This window comes from Euprymna scolopes, chromosome 20 (genome assembly GCF_053919585.1).
Source record: "Euprymna scolopes isolate OS-2025 chromosome 20, ASM5391958v1, whole genome shotgun sequence".
NCBI lineage: Eukaryota > Metazoa > Mollusca > Cephalopoda > Sepiida > Sepiolidae > Euprymna > Euprymna scolopes.
The window spans coordinates 102607561-102629184 of NC_136501.1; the positions used below are offsets into that span (position 1 = coordinate 102607561).

Consider the following 21624-nt stretch of genomic DNA (forward strand, 5'->3'; position numbering starts at 1 on the left):
TAATTTAAGAATTTTACCAAAATAAAATTGCATGGTAATCACCCAATTTCTGCCACAAAATTTTGATTGGCAGAACTCATAAACATAAAATATATATTTTCTAATTTCATCTTTTTTTTTTCTTTTTACATAATCTGGTTTGATGTTTTCCCAAATATTCAAATCACTATATTTTGCTGCTTAATATCAAATACAGCAACTGAGTTATTTTTATGCATCAAACAATTACATTTTCTCATTCATCCAAACTAATCACTGAACATCAATTTCATATTTTCTTCACTAAAATATTACTGTGCTTGATGTCATCAAGTGGAGCGGATCATTTTTTTTCATTTGTTCACACATTTTTCCAATTTATATATATTTTAAAGATTCTTAGCCTATGTCATTGCATACCAATCTGTTTATTAAAAGTTAAGGTTCACTGTAAACACATATGTTACACCAAAATAAAAACGCTTCAGATAATGTCTTGATATTCAATTCAGTTTCTCACATGACATCTTATGAAGTTAGTAGAAATGTTACAGACTTTTGAATCTCAAACACTTTCAATACTGTGCACTGATATTTTCTTTTTTGCAATATAAGCACATTCATGATTTTTTTTACAAACGTTAAAAACTTTCACATTGTGTAGCAATATACTGAAACAATTATAAAAATATTTGTTTTTATTTTGAATGATGCAGGGCATCTGAAGAGAGATTTTTCTAACAAAATGAAAGTATAATTTTTAGCAATAGGTATCTAGGAAAAGGCCACTACATATGTTATAAGTTCCAAATTTCCACAACCTGGCAAATACTGGTACATGCTAGCAAATTTAGATTTGCAATTACAAAATATGATTCTAATTTTTTCCTTTGCTCTTTATTCTAACACTACACTAAGTTTACTGTGTTATTTCGCTACAGTTGATATTGTGTAGAACAATAAGAAAATCATAGTGAACAATGCATTCAACAAAATTTCACACACATTTCTAGATACCTATATCTAATAAGTTCAAAAGAAAGGACACACTTAGGGAGGTATTTTGGTGGTCAAGTCACTAAAAAGAGATTAGCTGGTTTCCCGGCATAGCCCAGGATATAATAAAGATTGACTGAAATACATGTTCTAGCTGGTTTCTAGGCGTTGCCAGGGATGTAATATAGACACATTATGTTGTATATTACCTGTTCTCTTCTCCCTAAGGTAAAACAATTTCATATACATGCTGTAAATTACCTATGCTAGGGATAAAACATGAACAATATCAGTCCTAGGGTAGATAAAACAAATAATACATAGAGATGAAAGATTCCTCTCCCCTAAGAATCAAACATATGTTCAATATCTGCTTTTGTTTTTTCATTGTTTATACGGTCCCGAGCAACGCCGGGTAGCCCTGCTAGTCTTCTATATATATAAAAGGCAAAAATCGGTGTGTATGTATGTATGTATGTATGTTTGTTTGTAACGCTAAAACTTTTGACAGACACAACCAAAGTTGACAAATTAGGTAGCATATTGCACCTTGATCACCCGGATGACAAATATCGAAATTTCACGTCAAACGGACAACTAGAAGGGGGTTAACTGATCATTTTTCTCCCAGGGGGGCCCCCCAAAAAACCTGTCATTTTAACATTATTCATTAGCTGTCACGTGACGTGACGTCAGCTCAGTAAAATGTCGGCTACGCTGAGCCTCTGACGTACATTAAAGCTGCCTGCGAGGAGTATCATTGATACTATAACACAGTTAAATATTAGTTTAAGAGTCGAACCGTTATTACCAACGGATTTATCGCACTTCAAAAAGAAGAATCCCAAAATTACATAAAAATTGACGTAGGGAAAATGTTTTTATTTTTGCTTGAAGTTTTTTACCGGCGAAGAAAGATGACTATGCTCTTTGCTATAGTTTACCATGTAAACAAGGCTTTAGCCATTTTGTTTTTACCTCCTAACTCTGTTAAACTGGAAGGGGGAGGGGTGGCTATCAGTATAAGGCCGCTTAAATACACGAAAATTACTTTTATACGAGTTTGTTTTCTTATGAATGGAACCGCGTTTATAGGGGGGAGGGGGGAGGAGGCAATGTGCACAGTCTCCCAAGCATTACCTACTATAAAAAAAGATGCACATTTACCCTCTTCTCTCACCCTCTTTCTCTCTCTCTCTCTCTTTCTCTTCTCTCTCTCACTCTCTTTCTCTATCACCCTCTTCTCTCTCTCTCTTTCTCTTCTCTCTCTCATCCTCTTTCTCTCTCTCTCACCCTCTTCTCTCTCTCTACCTTTTTCTCTTCTCTCTCGCACCCTCTTCTCTCTCTCTCACCCGCTTCTCTCTCTCTACCTCTTTCTCTTCTCTCTCGCACCCTCTTCTCTCTCTCACCCGCTTCTCTCTCTCTACCTCTTTCTCTTATCTCTCTCTCTCTCAACCTCTTCTCTCTCTCTCTCTTACCCTCTTCTCTCTCTCACTCTCTGTGTACACCTTTTTCTCTTCTCTTCTCTCTCTCTCTGACCCTCTTTCTCTCTCTCTCACCCTCTTTTTCTGCTCTCTCTCACCCTTCTCTCTCTCTCTCTCTACCTCTTTCTCTTCTCTATCACCCTCTTTCCCTGCTCTCTCTCACCTTCATCTCTCTCTCTCTACCTATTTCTCTTCTCTCTCTCTCCCTCTGCTCTCTCTCACCCTCTTCTTTCTCCCTCACCCTCTTCTCTCTCTCTCTCACCCTCTTCTTTCTCCCTCACCCTCTTCTCTCTCTCTCTCTACCTCTTTCTCTTATCTCTCTCTCTCACTACCCCTCTCTCTCTCTGTCTTACCCTCTTCTCTCTCTCTCTACCTCTTTCTCTTATCTCTCTCTCACTACCTCTCTCTCTCTCACCCTCTTCTCTCTCTCACCCTCTTTCTCTCTTACCCTCTTCTCTCTCTCTCTCTACCTCTTTCTCTTATCTCTCTCTCTCACTACCCCTCTCTCTCTCTGTCTTACCCTCTTCTCTCTCTCTCTACCTCTTTCTCTTATCTCTCTCTCACTACCTCTCTCTCTCTCACCCTCTTCTCTTTCTCACCCTCTTTCTCTCTTACCCTCTTCTCTCTCTACCTCTTTCACTTCTCTCACCCTCTTTCTCTCTCACCCTCTTTCTCTGCTCTCTCTCACCCTCTTCTCTGCTCTCTCTCACCCTCTTCTCTCTCCACCTCTTTCTCTTCTCTCTCTCTCACCCTCTTCTCTCTCTCTTACCTATTTTGTAATATATATATATAGATATATATATTGTACAAACTATTGTACAAACTATTACCACTTATCAAGGCCTATAGGCCACTCGAGGATGAAAGTTTAAAAGTGCACAGTAGTCAAATTCGGCAAAGATGACGGAACCGCTTTAAGAGGAGGATGAATTATTCAGTGACTCCAACCTATTTTGTTACATATATGTATGTATATATTTTTGTAAAAAATATATATTACTACTTATCAAGGCCCATAGGACACTCGAGGATTAGAGTTGAAAAGTGCACAGCAGTCAAATCTGGGAAAGAGGATGGAACCGCTTTAACGGGAGGATGAGTTATTCAGCGACTCCAACCTATTTTGGTATATATATATTTATATCTATATTTATTTTTAAATATATATTACCACTTATCAAGGCCCATAGGCCACACGAGGATGAGAGTTTAAAAGTGCACAGTAGTCAAATTCGGCAAAGATGATGGAACCGCTTTAAGAGGAGGATGAATTATTCAGTGACTCCAACCTATTTTGTTATATATATGTATGTATATATTTTTGTAAAAAATATATATTACTACTTATCAAGGCCCATAGGACACTCGAGGATTAGAGTTGAAAAGTGCACAGCAGTCAAATCTGGGAAAGAGGATGGAACCGCTTTAACGGGAGGATGAGTTATTCAGCGACTCCAACCTATTTTGGTATATATATATTTATATCTATATTTATTTTTAAATATATATTACCACTTATCAAGGCCCATAGGCCACACGAGGATGAGAGTTTAAAAGTGCACAGTAGTCAAATTCGGCAAAGATGATGGAACCGCTTTAAGAGGAGGATGAATTATTCAGTGACTCCAACCTATTTTGTTATATATATGTATGTATATATTTTTGTAAAAAATATATATTACTACTTATCAAGGCCCATAGGACACTCGAGGATTAGAGTTGAAAAGTGCACAGTAGTCAAATTCGGGAAAGAGGATGGAACCGCTTTCACGGGAGGATGAGTTATTCAGCGACTCCAACCTGTTTTTTTATATATATATTTATATCTATATTTATTAAAAAATATATATTACCACTTATCAAGGACAATAGGCCACTCGAGGATGAGAGTTGAATAGTGCACTGTATAAAAAATACGGTAAAGAGGATGGAACCGCTTTAACGGGAGGATGAGTTATTCAGCAACTCCAACCTATTTTTTTATATATATATATATATATACTTTTATTAAAAAATATATATTACCACTTATCAAGGACAATAGGCCACTCGAGGATGAGAGTTGAAAAGTGCATAGTAGTAAAATTCGGGAAAGAGGATGGAACCGCTTTAACGGGAGGATGAGTTATTCAGCGACTCCAACCTATTTTTTATATATATATATATATATATATATATATATTTATAACAAAAATATATTACCACTTATCAAGGCCCATAGGCTACTCGAGGATAAGAGTTGAAAAGTGCACATTAGTCAAATTCGGGAAAGAGGATGGAACCGCTTTAACGGGAGGATGAGTGATTCAGCGACTCCAACCTATTTTGTTATATATATATATATATATATATATATATATATTTTGTACAAACTATATATTACCACTTATCAAGGCCCATAGGCCACACGAGGATGAGAGTTTAAAAGTGCACAGTAGTCAAATTTGGGAAAGAGGATTTAATCGCTTTAATAGAAGGATGAATTATTCAGCGACTCACACCTGTTTTGGTATATATATATATATATTTATAAAAAAATATGTATTACCACTTATCAAGGCCCATAGGCCACTCGAGGATGAGAGTTAAAAAGTCCACAGTAGTCAAATTTGGGAAAGAGGATGGAACCGCTTTAACAGGAGGATGAGTTATTCAGCAACTCCAACCTATTTTGTTATATATATATATATATATATATATATATATATATATTTTTCATAAAATATGTATTACCACTTATCAAGGCCCATAGTCCACTCGAGGACGAGAGTTGAAAAGTGCACAGTAGTCAAATTGGGGAAAGAGGATGGAACCGCTTTAACGGGAGGATGAGTTATTCAGCGACTCCAACCTTTTTTTTTATTTTGTAAAAAATATATATGACCACTTATCAAGGCCCAGAGGCCACTCGAGGATAAGAGTTGAAAAGTGCACAGTAGTCAAATTTGGGAAATTTGTTATATATCTATTTTTTTGTTACTTAGGCATTTCCACTTATCAAGGCCCAGATACATCTCGAGGATAAGAGTTAAATGTGCACAGTAGTCAATTGGACAATAAGGCCCAGAGGCCACCCGAGGATAAGGGTTGAAAATGGCAGTAGTTAATTGGACAACATAGTAATCGTTAGTAATGGAAAGTCGGGAAATTTGTTATATATATATTTATATTTTGTTTAGATAGGCATTACCACTTATCAAGGCCCAGAGGCCACTAGAGGATAAGTGTTGAAAAGTGCAGTAGTCAATTGGACAAAATATAGTAATTGTTAGTAATGGAAATTCAGTAAATTTGTTATATATATATTAATATTTTGTTAAATACGCATTACCACTTATCAAAGCCCACAGGCCACTCGAGGATAAGGATTGAAAAGTGCACCGTAGTAGTCGGTTGTAATGGAAATGCGGGATATTTGTAATATACCTATTTTTTGTTACTTAGGCACAACCACTTATTAAGGCCCAGAGGCCACTCGATGGTATTACCACTTATCAAGGCCCAGAGGCCACTCGAGGATAAGCGTTTAAAAGTGCAGTAGTCAATTGGACAATATAGTAATCGTTAGTAATGGAAATTCAGTAAATTTGTTATATATATGTATATTTTGTTACATACGCATTACCATTTATCAAGGCCCAGAGGCCACTCGAGGATAAGGATTGAAAAGTGCACAGTAGTCAATTGGACAATATAGTAATCGTTAGTAATGGAAATTCAGTAAATTTGTTATATACCTATTTTTTGTTACTTGGTCATTTCCACTTATCAAGGCCCAGAGGCCACTCGAGCATAAGAGTTAAAAAGTCCACAGTAGTCAATTGGACAATAAGGCCCAGAGGCCACCCGAGGATAAGGGTTAAAAAGTGCAGTAGTCCATTGGTCAATATAGTAATCGTTAGTAATTACTACTTCTCAAGGCCCAGAGGCCACTCGAGGATAAGGGTTGAAAAGCGCAGTAGTCAATTGGACAATACAGTAATCGTTAGTAATGGAAATTCAGTAAATTTGTTATATATATATATATTTATATTTTGCTAAATACGCATTACTACTTATCAAGGCCCAGACGCCACTCGAGGATAAGGGTTGAAAATATTCAACAAATTTTTTATCTACAGATTAGAAAATTTGTATATAGGGTATTCAGACATATGGAATATATCTAGCATAATCTATCTATTATATCTATAAAAGTCAGAATGTTTGTGTGTGTGGGTGTGTGTGAGGTAGAGAGAGAGAGAGAGAACAATTCTTAACCTATATATTCAACAAATTTTTTATCTACAGATTTTAAATTTGTTATAAAGGGTATTCATACATATGGAAATATATCTAGCATAATCTATCTATTATATCTACAAAAGTGAAAATGTGTGTGTCTGTGAGAGAGAGAGCAATTCTCAACCTATATAATCAACAAATTTTTTATCTACAGATTAGATAATTTGTATATAGGGTATTCAGACATATGGAAATATATCTAGCATAATCTATCTATTATGTCTATAAAAGTGAGAATATGTCTGTGTGTGAGAGAGAGAGAGTAAGAACAATTCTCACCCTTTATATTCAACAAATTTTTATCTACAGATTAGAAAATTTTTATATAGTGTATTCAGACATATGGAAATATATCTAGCATAATCTATCTATTATATCTATAAAAGTGAGCATGCGTGAGAGGAGAGAGAGAGAGAGAGAACAATTCTCAACCTATATACTCAACAAATTTTTTATCTACAGATTTGAAAATTTGTATATAGATTATTCAGACACATGGAAATATATCTAGCATAATTTATCTATTATATCTATAAAAGTGAGAATGTGTGGGTGTGTGAGAGAGAGAATGAGAGAGAACAATTCTCAGCTTATATATGCAACAAATTGTTTATCTACAGATCCGAAATATCACATTTGTATAGAAGTAGAAATCTGGATACCTATTCTGATACCTAATAAAAGAAAGGACACTCTTTGGGGCGGATTTTGATGATAACAAGTCACTAATAAGAAATTATAATAAACATTGAAATAATTTAAGAATTTTATCAAAATAAAATTGCATGGTAATCACCCAATTTCTGCCACAAAATTTTGATTGGCAAAACTCATAAACAGAAAATATATATTTTCTAATTTCATCTTTTTTTTTATATAATCTGATTTGATGTTTTCCTTAATATTCAAATCACTATATTTTGCTGCTTAATATCAAATACAGCAAATGAGTTATTTTTTATGCATCAAACAATTACATTTTCTCATTCATCCAAACTAATCACTGAACATCAATTTCATATTTTCTTCACTAAAATATTACTGTGCTTGATGTCATCAAGTGGAGCGGATCATTTTTTTTTCATTTGTTCACACATTTTTCCAATTTATATATATTTTGTCTAAGATTCTTAGCCTATGTCATTGCATACCAAGCTGTTTATTAAAAGTTACGGTTCACTGTATACACATACGTTACACCAAAATAAAAACGCTTCAGATAATGTCTTGATATTCAATTAAGTTTCTCACATGACATCTTATGAAGTTAGTAGAAATGTTACAGACTTTTGAATCTCAAACACTTTCAATACTGTGCACTGATATTTTCTTTTTTGGAATATAAGCACATTCATGATTTTTTTTTACAAACGTCAACAAATTTCACAATGTGTAGCAATGTACTGAAACAATTATAAAAATATTTGTTTTTATTTTGGATGATGCAGGGCATCCGAAGAGAGATTTTTCTAACAAAATGAAAGTATAATTTTTAGCAATAGGTATCTAGGAAAAGGCCACTACATACGTTATAAATTCCAAATTTCCACAACCTGGCAAATACTGGTACACGCTAGCAAATTTAGATTTGCAATTACAGAATATGATTCTAATTTTTTCCTTTGCTCTTTATTCTAACACTACACTAAGTTTACTGTTTTATTTCGCTACAGTTGATATTGTGTAGAACAATAAGAAAATCATAGTGAACAATGCATTCAACAAAATTTCACACACATTTCTAGATACCTATATCTAATAAGTTCAAAAGAAAGGACACACTTAGGGAGGTATTTTGGTGGTCAAGTCACTAAATAGAGATTAGCTGGTTTCCCGGCATAGCCCAGGATGTAATAAAGATTGACTGAAATACATGTTCTAGCTGGTTTCTAGGCGTTGCCAGGGATGTAATATAGACACATTATGTTGTATATTACCTGTTCTCTTCTCCCTAAGGTAAAACAATTTCATATACATGCTGTAAATTACCTATGCTAGGGATAAAACATGAACAATACCAGTCCGGGGGTAGATAAAACAAATAATACATAGAGATGAAAGATTCGTCTCCCCTAAGAATAAAACATATGTTCAATATCTGCTTTTGTTTTTTCATTGTTTATACGGTCCCGAGCAACGCCGGGTAGCCCTGCTAGTCTATATATATAAAAGGCAAAAATCGGTGTGTATGTATGTATGTATGTATGTTTGTTTGTAACGCTAAAACTTTTGACAGACACAACCAAAGTTGACAAATTAGGTAGCATATTGCACCTTGATCACCCGGATGACAAATATCGAAATTTCACGTCAAACGGACAACTAGAAGGGGGTTAACTGATCATTTTTCTCCCAGGGGGGCCCCCCAAAAAACCTGTCATTTTAACATTATTCATTAGCTGTCACGTGACGTGACGTCAGCTCAGTAAAATGTCGGCTACGCTGAGCCTCTGACGTACATTAAAGCTGCCTGCGAGGAGTATCATTGATACTATAACACAGTTAAATATTAGTTTAAGAGTCGAACCGTTATTACCAACGGATTTATCGCACTTCAAAAAGAAGAATCCCAAAATTACATAAAAATTGACGTAGGGAAAATGTTTTTATTTTTGCTTGAAGTTTTTTACCGGCGAAGAAAGATGACTATGCTCTTTGCTATAGTTTACCATGTAAACAAGGCTTTAGCCATTTTGTTTTTACCTCCTAACTCTGTTAAACTGGAAGGGGGAGGGGTGGCTATCAGTATAAGGCCGCTTAAATACACGAAAATTACTTTTATACGAGTTTGTTTTCTTATGAATGGAACCGCGTTTATAGGGGGGAGGGGGGAGGAGGCAATGTGCACAGTCTCCCAAGCATTACCTACTATAAAAAAAGATGCACATTTACCCTCTTCTCTCACCCTCTTTCTCTCTCTCTCTCTCTTTCTCTTCTCTCTCTCACTCTCTTTCTCTATCACCCTCTTCTCTCTCTCTCTTTCTCTTCTCTCTCTCATCCTCTTTCTCTCTCTCTCACCCTCTTCTCTCTCTCTACCTTTTTCTCTTCTCTCTCGCACCCTCTTCTCTCTCTCTCACCCGCTTCTCTCTCTCTACCTCTTTCTCTTCTCTCTCGCACCCTCTTCTCTCTCTCACCCGCTTCTCTCTCTCTACCTCTTTCTCTTATCTCTCTCTCTCTCAACCTCTTCTCTCTCTCTCTCTTACCCTCTTCTCTCTCTCACTCTCTGTGTACACCTTTTTCTCTTCTCTTCTCTCTCTCTCTGACCCTCTTTCTCTCTCTCTCACCCTCTTTTTCTGCTCTCTCTCACCCTTCTCTCTCTCTCTCTCTACCTCTTTCTCTTCTCTATCACCCTCTTTCCCTGCTCTCTCTCACCTTCATCTCTCTCTCTCTACCTATTTCTCTTCTCTCTCTCTCCCTCTGCTCTCTCTCACCCTCTTCTTTCTCCCTCACCCTCTTCTCTCTCTCTCTCACCCTCTTCTTTCTCCCTCACCCTCTTCTCTCTCTCTCTCTACCTCTTTCTCTTATCTCTCTCTCTCACTACCCCTCTCTCTCTCTGTCTTACCCTCTTCTCTCTCTCTCTACCTCTTTCTCTTATCTCTCTCTCTCTCTCTCACTACCTCTCTCTCTCTCACCCTCTTCTCTCTCTCACCCTCTTTCTCTCTTACCCTCTTCTCTCTCTACCTCTTTCACTTCTCTCACCCTCTTTCTCTCTCACCCTCTTTCTCTGCTCTCTCTCACCCTCTTCTCTGCTCTCTCTCACCCTCTTCTCTCTCTACCTCTTTCTCTTCTCTCTCTCTCACCCTCTTCTCTCTCTCTTACCTATTTTGTAATATATATATATAGATATATATATTGTACAAAGTATTGTACAAACTATTACCACTTATCAAGGCCTATAGGCCACTCGAGGATGAAAGTTTAAAAGTGCACAGTAGTCAAATTCGGCAAAGATGACGGAACCGCTTTAAGAGGAGGATGAATTATTCAGTGACTCCAACCTATTTTGTGTTTTTATATATATATTTATATCTATATTTATTAAAAAATATATATTACCACTTATCAAGGACAATAGGCCACTCGAGGATGAGAGTTGAATAGTGCACTGTATAAAAAATACGGTAAAGAGGATGGAACCGCTTTAACGGGAGGATGAGTTATTCAGCAACTCCAACCTATTTTTTTATATATATATATATATATACTTTTATTAAAAAATATATATTACCACTTATCAAGGACAATAGGCCACTCGAGGATGAGAGTTGAAAAGTGCATGGATGGAACCGCTTTAACGGGAGGATGAGTTATTCAGCGACTCCAACCTATTTTTATATATATATATATATATATATATATATATTTATAACAAAAATATATTACCACTTATCAAGGCCCATAGGCTACTCGAGGATAAGAGTTGAAAAGTGCACATTAGTCAAATTCGGGAAAGAGGATGGAACCACTTTAACGGGAGGATGAGTGATTCAGCGACTCCAACCTATTTTGTTATATATATATATATATATATATATATATATATATATATATTTTGTACAAACTATATATTACCACTTATCAAGGCCCATAGGCCACACGAGGATGAGAGTTTAAAAGTGCACAGTAGTCAAATTTGGGAAAGAGGATTTAATCGCTTTAATAGAAGGATGAATTATTCAGCGACTCACACCTGTTTTGGTATATATATATATATATTTATAAAAAAATATGTATTACCACTTATCAAGGCCCATAGGCCACTCGAGGATGAGAGTTAAAAAGTCCACAGTAGTCAAATTTGGGAAAGAGGATGGAACCGCTTTAACAGGAGGATGAGTTATTCAGCAACTCCAACCTATTTTGTTATATATATATATATATATATATATATATATATATATTTTTCATAAAATATGTATTACCACTTATCAAGGCCCATAGTCCACTCGAGGACGAGAGTTGAAAAGTGCACAGTAGTCAAATTGGGGAAAGAGGATGGAACCGCTTTAACGGGAGGATGAGTTATTCAGCGACTCCAACCTTTTTTTTTATTTTGTAAAAAATATATATGACCACTTATCAAGGCCCAGAGGCCACTCGAGGATAAGAGTTGAAAAGTGCACAGTAGTCAAATTTGGGAAATTTGTTATATATCTATTTTTTTGTTACTTAGGCATTTCCACTTATCAAGGCCCAGATACATCTCGAGGATAAGAGTTAAATGTGCACAGTAGTCAATTGGACAATAAGGCCCAGAGGCCACCCGAGGATAAGGGTTGAAAATGGCAGTAGTTAATTGGACAACATAGTAATCGTTAGTAATGGAAAGTCGGGAAATTTGTTATATATATATTTATATTTTGTTTAGATAGGCATTACCACTTATCAAGGCCCAGAGGCCACTAGAGGATAAGTGTTGAAAAGTGCAGTAGTCAATTGGACAAAATATAGTAATTGTTAGTAATGGAAATTCAGTAAATTTGTTATATATATATTAATATTTTGTTAAATACGCATTACCACTTATCAAAGCCCACAGGCCACTCGAGGATAAGGATTGAAAAGTGCACCGTAGTAGTCGGTTGTAATGGAAATGCGGGATATTTGTAATATACCTATTTTTTGTTACTTAGGCACAACCACTTATTAAGGCCCAGAGGCCACTCGATGGTATTACCACTTATCAAGGCCCAGAGGCCACTCGAGGATAAGCGTTTAAAAGTGCAGTAGTCAATTGGACAATATAGTAATCGTTAGTAATGGAAATTCAGTAAATTTGTTATATATATGTATATTTTGTTACATACGCATTACCATTTATCAAGGCCCAGAGGCCACTCGAGGATAAGGATTGAAAAGTGCACAGTAGTCAATTGGACAATATAGTAATCGTTAGTAATGGAAATTCAGTAAATTTGTTATATACCTATTTTTTGTTACTTGGTCATTTCCACTTATCAAGGCCCAGAGGCCACTCGAGCATAAGAGTTAAAAAGTCCACAGTAGTCAATTGGACAATAAGGCCCAGAGGCCACCCGAGGATAAGGGTTAAAAAGTGCAGTAGTCCATTGGTCAATATAGTAATCGTTAGTAATTACTACTTCTCAAGGCCCAGAGGCCACTCGAGGATAAGGGTTGAAAAGCGCAGTAGTCAATTGGACAATACAGTAATCGTTAGTAATGGAAATTCAGTAAATTTGTTATATATATATATATTTATATTTTGCTAAATACGCATTACTACTTATCAAGGCCCAGACGCCACTCGAGGATAAGGGTTGAAAATATTCAACAAATTTTTTATCTACAGATTAGAAAATTTGTATATAGGGTATTCAGACATATGGAATATATCTAGCATAATCTATCTATTATATCTATAAAAGTCAGAATGTTTGTGTGTGTGGGTGTGTGTGAGGTAGAGAGAGAGAGAGAGAACAATTCTTAACCTATATATTCAACAAATTTTTTATCTACAGATTTTAAATTTGTTATAAAGGGTATTCATACATATGGAAATATATCTAGCATAATCTATCTATTATATCTACAAAAGTGAAAATGTGTGTGTCTGTGAGAGAGAGAGCAATTCTCAACCTATATAATCAACAAATTTTTTATCTACAGATTAGATAATTTGTATATAGGGTATTCAGACATATGGAAATATATCTAGCATAATCTATCTATTATGTCTATAAAAGTGAGAATATGTCTGTGTGTGAGAGAGAGAGAGAGTAAGAACAATTCTCACCCTTTATATTCAACAAATTTTTATCTACAGATTAGAAAATTTTTATATAGTGTATTCAGACATATGGAAATATATCTAGCATAATCTATCTATTATATCTATAAAAGTGAGCATGCGTGAGAGGAGAGAGAGAGAGAGAGAACAATTCTCAACCTATATACTCAACAAATTTTTTATCTACAGATTTGAAAATTTGTATATAGATTATTCAGACACATGGAAATATATCTAGCATAATTTATCTATTATATCTATAAAAGTGAGAATGTGTGGGTGTGTGAGAGAGAGAATGAGAGAGAACAATTCTCAGCTTATATATGCAACAAATTGTTTATCTACAGATCCGAAATATCACATTTGTATAGAAGTAGAAATCTGGATACCTATTCTGATACCTAATAAAAGAAAGGACACTCTTTGGGGCGGATTTTGATGATAACAAGTCACTAATAAGAAATTATAATAAACATTGAAATAATTTAAGAATTTTATCAAAATAAAATTGCATGGTAATCACCCAATTTCTGCCACAAAATTTTGATTGGCAAAACTCATAAACAGAAAATATATATTTTCTAATTTCATCTTTTTTTTTATATAATCTGATTTGATGTTTTCCTTAATATTCAAATCACTATATTTTGCTGCTTAATATCAAATACAGCAAATGAGTTATTTTTTATGCATCAAACAATTACATTTTCTCATTCATCCAAACTAATCACTGAACATCAATTTCATATTTTCTTCACTAAAATATTACTGTGCTTGATGTCATCAAGTGGAGCGGATCATTTTTTTTTCATTTGTTCACACATTTTTCCAATTTATATATATTTTGTCTAAGATTCTTAGCCTATGTCATTGCATACCAAGCTGTTTATTAAAAGTTACGGTTCACTGTAAACACATACGTTACACCAAAATAAAAACGCTTCAGATAATGTCTTGATATTCAATTAAGTTTCTCACATGACATCTTATGAAGTTAGTAGAAATGTTACAAACTTTTGAATCTCAAACACTTTCAATACTGTGCACTGATATTTTCTTTTTTGGAATATAAGCACATTCATGATTTTTTTTTACAAACGTCAACAAATTTCACAATGTGTAGCAATGTACTGAAACAATTATAAAAATATTTGTTTTTATTTTGGATGATGCAGGGCATCCGAAGAGAGATTTTTCTAACAAAATGAAAGTATAATTTTTAGCAATAGGTATCTAGGAAAAGGCCACTACATACGTTATAAATTCCAAATTTCCACAACCTGGCAAATACTGGTACACGCTAGCAAATTTAGATTTGCAATTACAGAATATGATTCTAATTTTTTCCTTTGCTCTTTATTCTAACACTACACTAAGTTTACTGTTTTATTTCGCTACAGTTGATATTGTGTAGAACAATAAGAAAATCATAGTGAACAATGCATTCAACAAAATTTCACACACATTTCTAGATACCTATATCTAATAAGTTCAAAAGAAAGGACACACTTAGGGAGGTATTTTGGTGGTCAAGTCACTAAATAGAGATTAGCTGGTTTCCCGGCATAGCCCAGGATGTAATAAAGATTGACTGAAATACATGTTCTAGCTGGTTTCTAGGCGTTGCCAGGGATGTAATATAGACACATTATGTTGTATATTACCTGTTCTCTTCTCCCTAAGGTAAAACAATTTCATATACATGCTGTAAATTACCTATGCTAGGGATAAAACATGAACAATACCAGTCCGGGGGTAGATAAAACAAATAATACATAGAGATGAAAGATTCGTCTCCCCTAAGAATAAAACATATGTTCAATATCTGCTTTTGTTTTTTCATTGTTTATACGGTCCCGAGCAACGCCGGGTAGCCCTGCTAGTCTTCTATATATATAAAAGGCAAAAATCGGTGTGTATGTATGTATGTATGTATGTATGTTTGTTTGTAACGCTAAAACTTTTGAAAGACGGAACCAGAGTTGACAAATTTGGTATCATATTGCACCTTGATCACCCGGATGACAAATATCGAAATTTCACGTCAAACGGACCAGTAGAAAGGGGTCAACTGATCGTTTTTCTCCTAGGGGGGCCCCCCAAAAAACCTGTCATTTTAACGTTATTCAATACGTGTCACGTGACGTGACGTCAGCTCAAACTTTTGACAGACACAACCAAAGTTGACAAATTATGTATCATATTGAACCTTGATCACCCGCATGACAAATATCGAAATTCCACACCAAACGGACCATTAAAAGGGGGTGAACTGATCATTTCTCTCCTAGGGGGGCCCCCAAAAAAACCTGTCATTTTAATGTTAATATTACATAATCCAAAAACGCTTAGTCATGTCACGTGACGTGACGTCAACATCCAGTAATGGCGAACAAATGTAAACAAACACTTTGTTTTACCGATACTTTTGTAATTTCTCTTCTGCTTTATCTAGAGATTATTAAACTCCATGACAATGTCTCCAACGTATTTAACTGGTTAAAAATAGTATTTATACAAGAGTTTTAACGAAAAATATCAGGAAAAAATGTACAGGAATAAAAAAAAATTCAGCTTTCAAAATATTCGTCGATAAAAAAACCGATCTTTATATTTACGCTAGCCATTTTGTATATTACCACGTGACCTGCTATCTCTTAAACTGGAGGGGGGGGATCCACTTGAATCCAACAAAACCAGTAATTTTTTTTTTCTATTATATATACATCATTTTCTATAAAATTAAGTGTAGACTTTATAATTAAAACAAAAAATGTTATTCATACTAAAAAAAAAAAACGCTTAGTCATGTCACGTGACGTGACGTCAACATCCACTAATGGCGAACAATTGTACCTATTTACTATGCCTCCCCACGGGACAGAGTTAGACACCAGGGTCGTTTTTTAACGTGGAGAAAAGGTACAAAAATAAAAATTGTCTCAGTCGTGGAGGATTTCTCCTCCACCGAAAGAGAACAAGAAATAGAAGTGCAGCATCTGAAGAACAGATACTACACTTTGATCTTGACCAAAAGGCCAAGAATGCGAACAATTGTAAATAACAACTTTTTTCACAAAACCAACACCGTCTTTCTTTTTTTTTCTCTCTCTTTCTCTCTCTCACCCACTTACTCTTCCCTCTCTCTCACCCTCTTTCTCTTGACGTCACACCACTGTTAAACTGTGGGGGGGGGAACACATTCCCAGGCATTATCTCCTATAGATGCACATTTTATTAGAAATTCAGCTTTCAAAATATTAGACGATAATAAAAATATAAAACCAACACCCTCTTTCTCTTTTCTCTCTCTCTCACCAACTTACTCTTCTCTCTCTCTCACCCTCTTTCTCTTGACCTCCTACTACTGTTAAACTGTGTGTGTGTGTGTGGGGGGGAAGAGGCAGCTTGAAAACCAACAAAAACAGTGCACAGTTTCCCAAGCATTTGGGGTGGGAAGGGGGGGAAGAAGCCGAGCGCACAGTTTCGTGTGAGAGAGAGAGAACAATTCTCAACCTATATACTCAACAAATTTTTTATCTACAGATTTGAAAGTTTGTATATAGGGTATTCAGACATATGGAAATATATCTAGCATAATCTATCTATTATATCTATAAAAGTGAAAATGTGTGTGTGTGTGAGGTAGCCAGAGAGAGAGAGAGAGAGAGAGAGAGAGAGAGAGAGACAACAATTCTCAACCTATATATTCAATACATTTTTTATCTACAGATTTGAAAATTTGTATATAGGGTATTCAGACATATGGAAATATATCTAGCATAATCTATCTATTATATCTATAAAAGTGAAAATGTGTGTGTGTGTGTGTGTGTGTGTGTGTGCGTAAGAGAGAGAGAGAACAATTCTCAACCTATATACTCAACGTATTTTTATCTACGGATTTTAAACTTTGTATATAGGGTATTCAGACATATAGAAATATATCTAGCATAATCTATACATTATATCTATAAAAGTGAGAATGTGAGTGTGTGAGAGAGAGAGAACAATTCTCAACCTATATATTCAACAAATTTTTTACCTACAGATTTGAAAATTTGTATATTGGGTATTCAGACATATGGAAATATATCTAGCATAATCGATCTATTATATCTATAAAAGTCAGAATGTTTGCGTGTGGTTGTGTGTGTAAGGTTGCGAGAGAGAGAGAGAGAACAATTCTCAACCTATCTATTCAATAAATTTGTTATCTACAGATTTGACCATTTGTATATAGGGTATTCAGACATATGGAAATATATCCAGCATAATCTATCTATTATATCCATAAAAGTGAGAATGTGTGCGTGAGAGAGAGAGAGAGAGAGAGAGAGAGAGTAAGTACAATTCTCACCCTATATATTCAACAAATTTTTTATCTACCGATTAGAAAATTTGTATATAGGGTATTCAGACATATGGAAATATATCTAGCATAATCTATCTATTATATCTAGAAAAGTGAGAATGTGTGTGAAAGAGAGAGAGAGAAGAGAGAGAGAGAGAACAATTCTCAACCTATATATTCAACTAATTTTTATGTACAGATCTGAAAATTTGTATACAGGGTATTCAGACATATGGAAATATATCTAGCATAATCTATTATATCTATAAAAGGTAGAATGTGTGTGTGTGTGTGTGAGTGAGTGAGTGAGTGAGTGAGTGAGAGAGAGAGAGAGAACAATTCTCAACCTATATACTCAACAAATTTTGTATCTACAGATTTGATAATTTGTATATAGGGTATTCAGACATAAGGAAATATATCTAGCATAATCTATCTATTATATCTATAAAAGTGAGAATGTGTGTGAAAGAGAGAGAGAGAACAATTCTCAACCTATATATTCAACAAATTCTATCTTTACAGATTTGAAAATTTGTATATAGGGTATTCAGACATTTGGAAATATATCTAGCATAATCTATTATATCTATAAAAGTGAGAATGTGTGTGTGAGAGAGAGAGAAAGAACAATTCTCAACCTATATACTCAACAAATTTTTTATCTACAGATTTAAAAATTTGTATATAGGGTATTCAGACATATAGAAATATATCTAGCATAACCTATCTATTATATCTATAAAATGACCATGTGTGTGTGTGTGAGAGAGAGAGAGAGAGTCAGAGAGAGAGAGAGAACAATTTTCAGCTTGTGTGTGTGTGAGAAAGAGAGAGAGAGAAAGAGAGGAAGGAAAATTCTCACCCTGTATATTCAACAAATTTTTTATCTACATATTAGAAAATTTGGATATAGGGTATTCAGACGTATGGAAATATATCTAGCATAATCTATCTATTATATCTATAAAAGTGAGAATGTGTGTGTGAGAGAGAGAGAAAGAGAGAGAGAGAGAGAACAATTCTCAACCTATATATTCAACTAATTTTTTATCTACAGATTTGAAAATGTGTATATTGGGTATTCAGACATATGTAAATATATCTGGCATAATCTATGTATTATATCTATAAAAGTGTGAATGTGAGTGATGGAAAGAGCAAAAAATTCTCAACCTATATAACCTATAAAAGTGAGAATATGTGTGAGAGAGAGAGAGAGAGAACAATTCTCAACCTATATATTCCACAAATTTTTGGGCACAGATTTGGAAATTTGTATATAGGGTAGGCAGACATATAGAAATATATCTAGCATAATCTATCTATTATATCTATAAAAGTGAGAACTTGTGTGTGTGTGTGTGTGAGAGAGAGAGAGAGAACAATTCTTAACCTACATACTCAACAAATTTTTTACCTACAGTTTAGAAAATTTGTATATAGGGTATTCAGACATATGGAAATATATCTAGCATAATCTATCTATTATAACTACAAAAGTTAGAATGTGTGTGTGAGAGAGAGAGAGAACAATTCTAAACCTATATATTCAACAAATTTTTTATCTACAGATTTGAAACTTTGTATATAGGGTATTCAGACATATGGAAATATATCTAGCATAATCTATCTATTTTATCTATAAAAGTGAGAATGCGTGTGTGTGAGATAGCGAGAGAGAGAGAGAGAAAAAGAGAGAGATAAAAATTCTCAACCTATACATTCAACAAATTTTTTATCCACAGATTTGAACATTTGTATATAGGGTGTTCAGACATATAGAAATATATCTAGCATAATCTATCTATTATATGTATAAAAGTGAGAATGTGTGTGTGTGTGAGAGAGAGGACAATTGTCAACCTATGTATACAACAAATTTTTTATCTACAGATTTCCAAATTTGTATATTGGGCATTCAGACATATTTTAATATATCTGGCATAATCTGTCTATTATATCTATAAAAGTGAGAATGTGTGTGATAGAGAGAGAGAGAACAATTCTCAACCTATATACTCAACAAATTTTTTATCTACAGATTTGAAAATTTGTATATAGGGTATTCAGACATATGGAAATATATCTAGCATAATCTATTATATCTATAAAAGTGAGAATGTGTGTGTGTGTGAGAGAGAGAGAGAGAGAGAGAGAGAACAATTCTCAACCCATATACTCAACAAATTCTTTATCTACAGATTTTAAAATTTGTATATAAAGTATTCATACAAATAGAAATATATCTAGGATAATCTTTCTATTATATCTATAAAAGTGAGAATGTGTGTGTGTGAGCGAGAGAGAGAGAGAGAGAGAGAGAGAGAGAACAGTTCTCAACCTATACATTCAACAAATTTTTATATATAGGGTATTCAGAAATATCGAAATATATCTAGCATAATCTATTATATCTTTAAAAGTTAGAATGTGTGTGTGTGAGAGATAGGGAGAACAATTCTCAACCTATGCACTCTACAAATTTTTTTTCTACAAATTAGAACATTTGTATATAGGGTATTCACACATATGGAAATATATCTAGCATAATCTATCTATTATATCTATAAAAGTTAGAATGTGTGTGTGAGGTAGCCAGAGAGAGAGAGAGAGAGAGAGTAAGAACAATTTTCAACCTATATATTCAACAAATATTTGATCTACAGATTAGAAAATTTGTATATAGGGTATTCAGACATATGGAAATATATCTAGCATAATCTATCTATTATATCTCTAAAATTGAGAATGTGTGTGTGAGAGAGAGAGAGAGAACAATTTTCAACCTATATACTCAACAAATTTTTTATCTACAGATTTAAAAATTTGTATATAGGGTATTCAGACATATGGAAATATATCTAGAGTAATCTATCTATTATATCTATAAAAGTGAGAATGCGTGTGTGTGTGAGAGAGAGCGACACAGAACAATTCTCAACCTATATATTCAACAAATTTTTTATGTACAGATCTGAAATATCACATTTGTATAGAAGTAGAAATCTTGATACCTACTCTGATACCTAATAAAAGAAAGGACACTCTTTAGGGCGGATTTTGATTATAACAAGTCACTAATTAGAAATTATAATAAACATTCTAATAATTTAAGAATTTTACCAAAATAAAATTGCATGGTAATCACCCAATTTCTGCCACAAAATTTTGATTGGCAGAACTCATAAACATAAAATATATATTTTCTAATTTCATCTTTTTTTTTTCTTTTTACATAATCTGGTTTGATGTTTTCCCAAATATTCAAATCACTATATTTTGCTGCTTAATATCAAATACAGCAACTGAGTTATTTTTATGCATCAAACAATTACATTTTCTCATTCATTCAAACTAATCACTGAACATCAATTTCATATTTTCTTCACTAAAATATTACTGTGCTTGATGTCATCAAGTGGAGCGGATCATTTTTTTTTCATTTGTTCACACATTTTTCAAATTTATATATATTTTAAAGATTCTTAGCCTATGTCATTGCATACCAATCTGTTTATTAAAAGTTAAGGTTCACTGTAAACACATATGTTACACCAAAATAAAAACGCTTCAGATAATGTCTTGATATTCAATTCAGTTTCTCACATGACATCTTATGAAGTTAGTAGAAATGTTACAGACTTTTGAATCTCAAACACTTTCAATACTGTGCACTGATATTTTCTTTTTTGCAATATAAGCACATTCATGATTTTTTTTACAAACGTTAAAAACTTTCACATTGTGTAGCAATATACTGAAACAATTATAAAAAT

General features: G+C 33.9%; 1 pseudogene; it reads right to left on the reverse strand.

The window, feature by feature from the left end:
- Window positions 1-16408: 16408 nt before the first annotated feature.
- On the reverse strand, window positions 16409-16542 carry LOC145241824 (U2 spliceosomal RNA; annotated as a pseudogene).
- Window positions 16543-21624: the final 5082 nt, after the last annotated feature.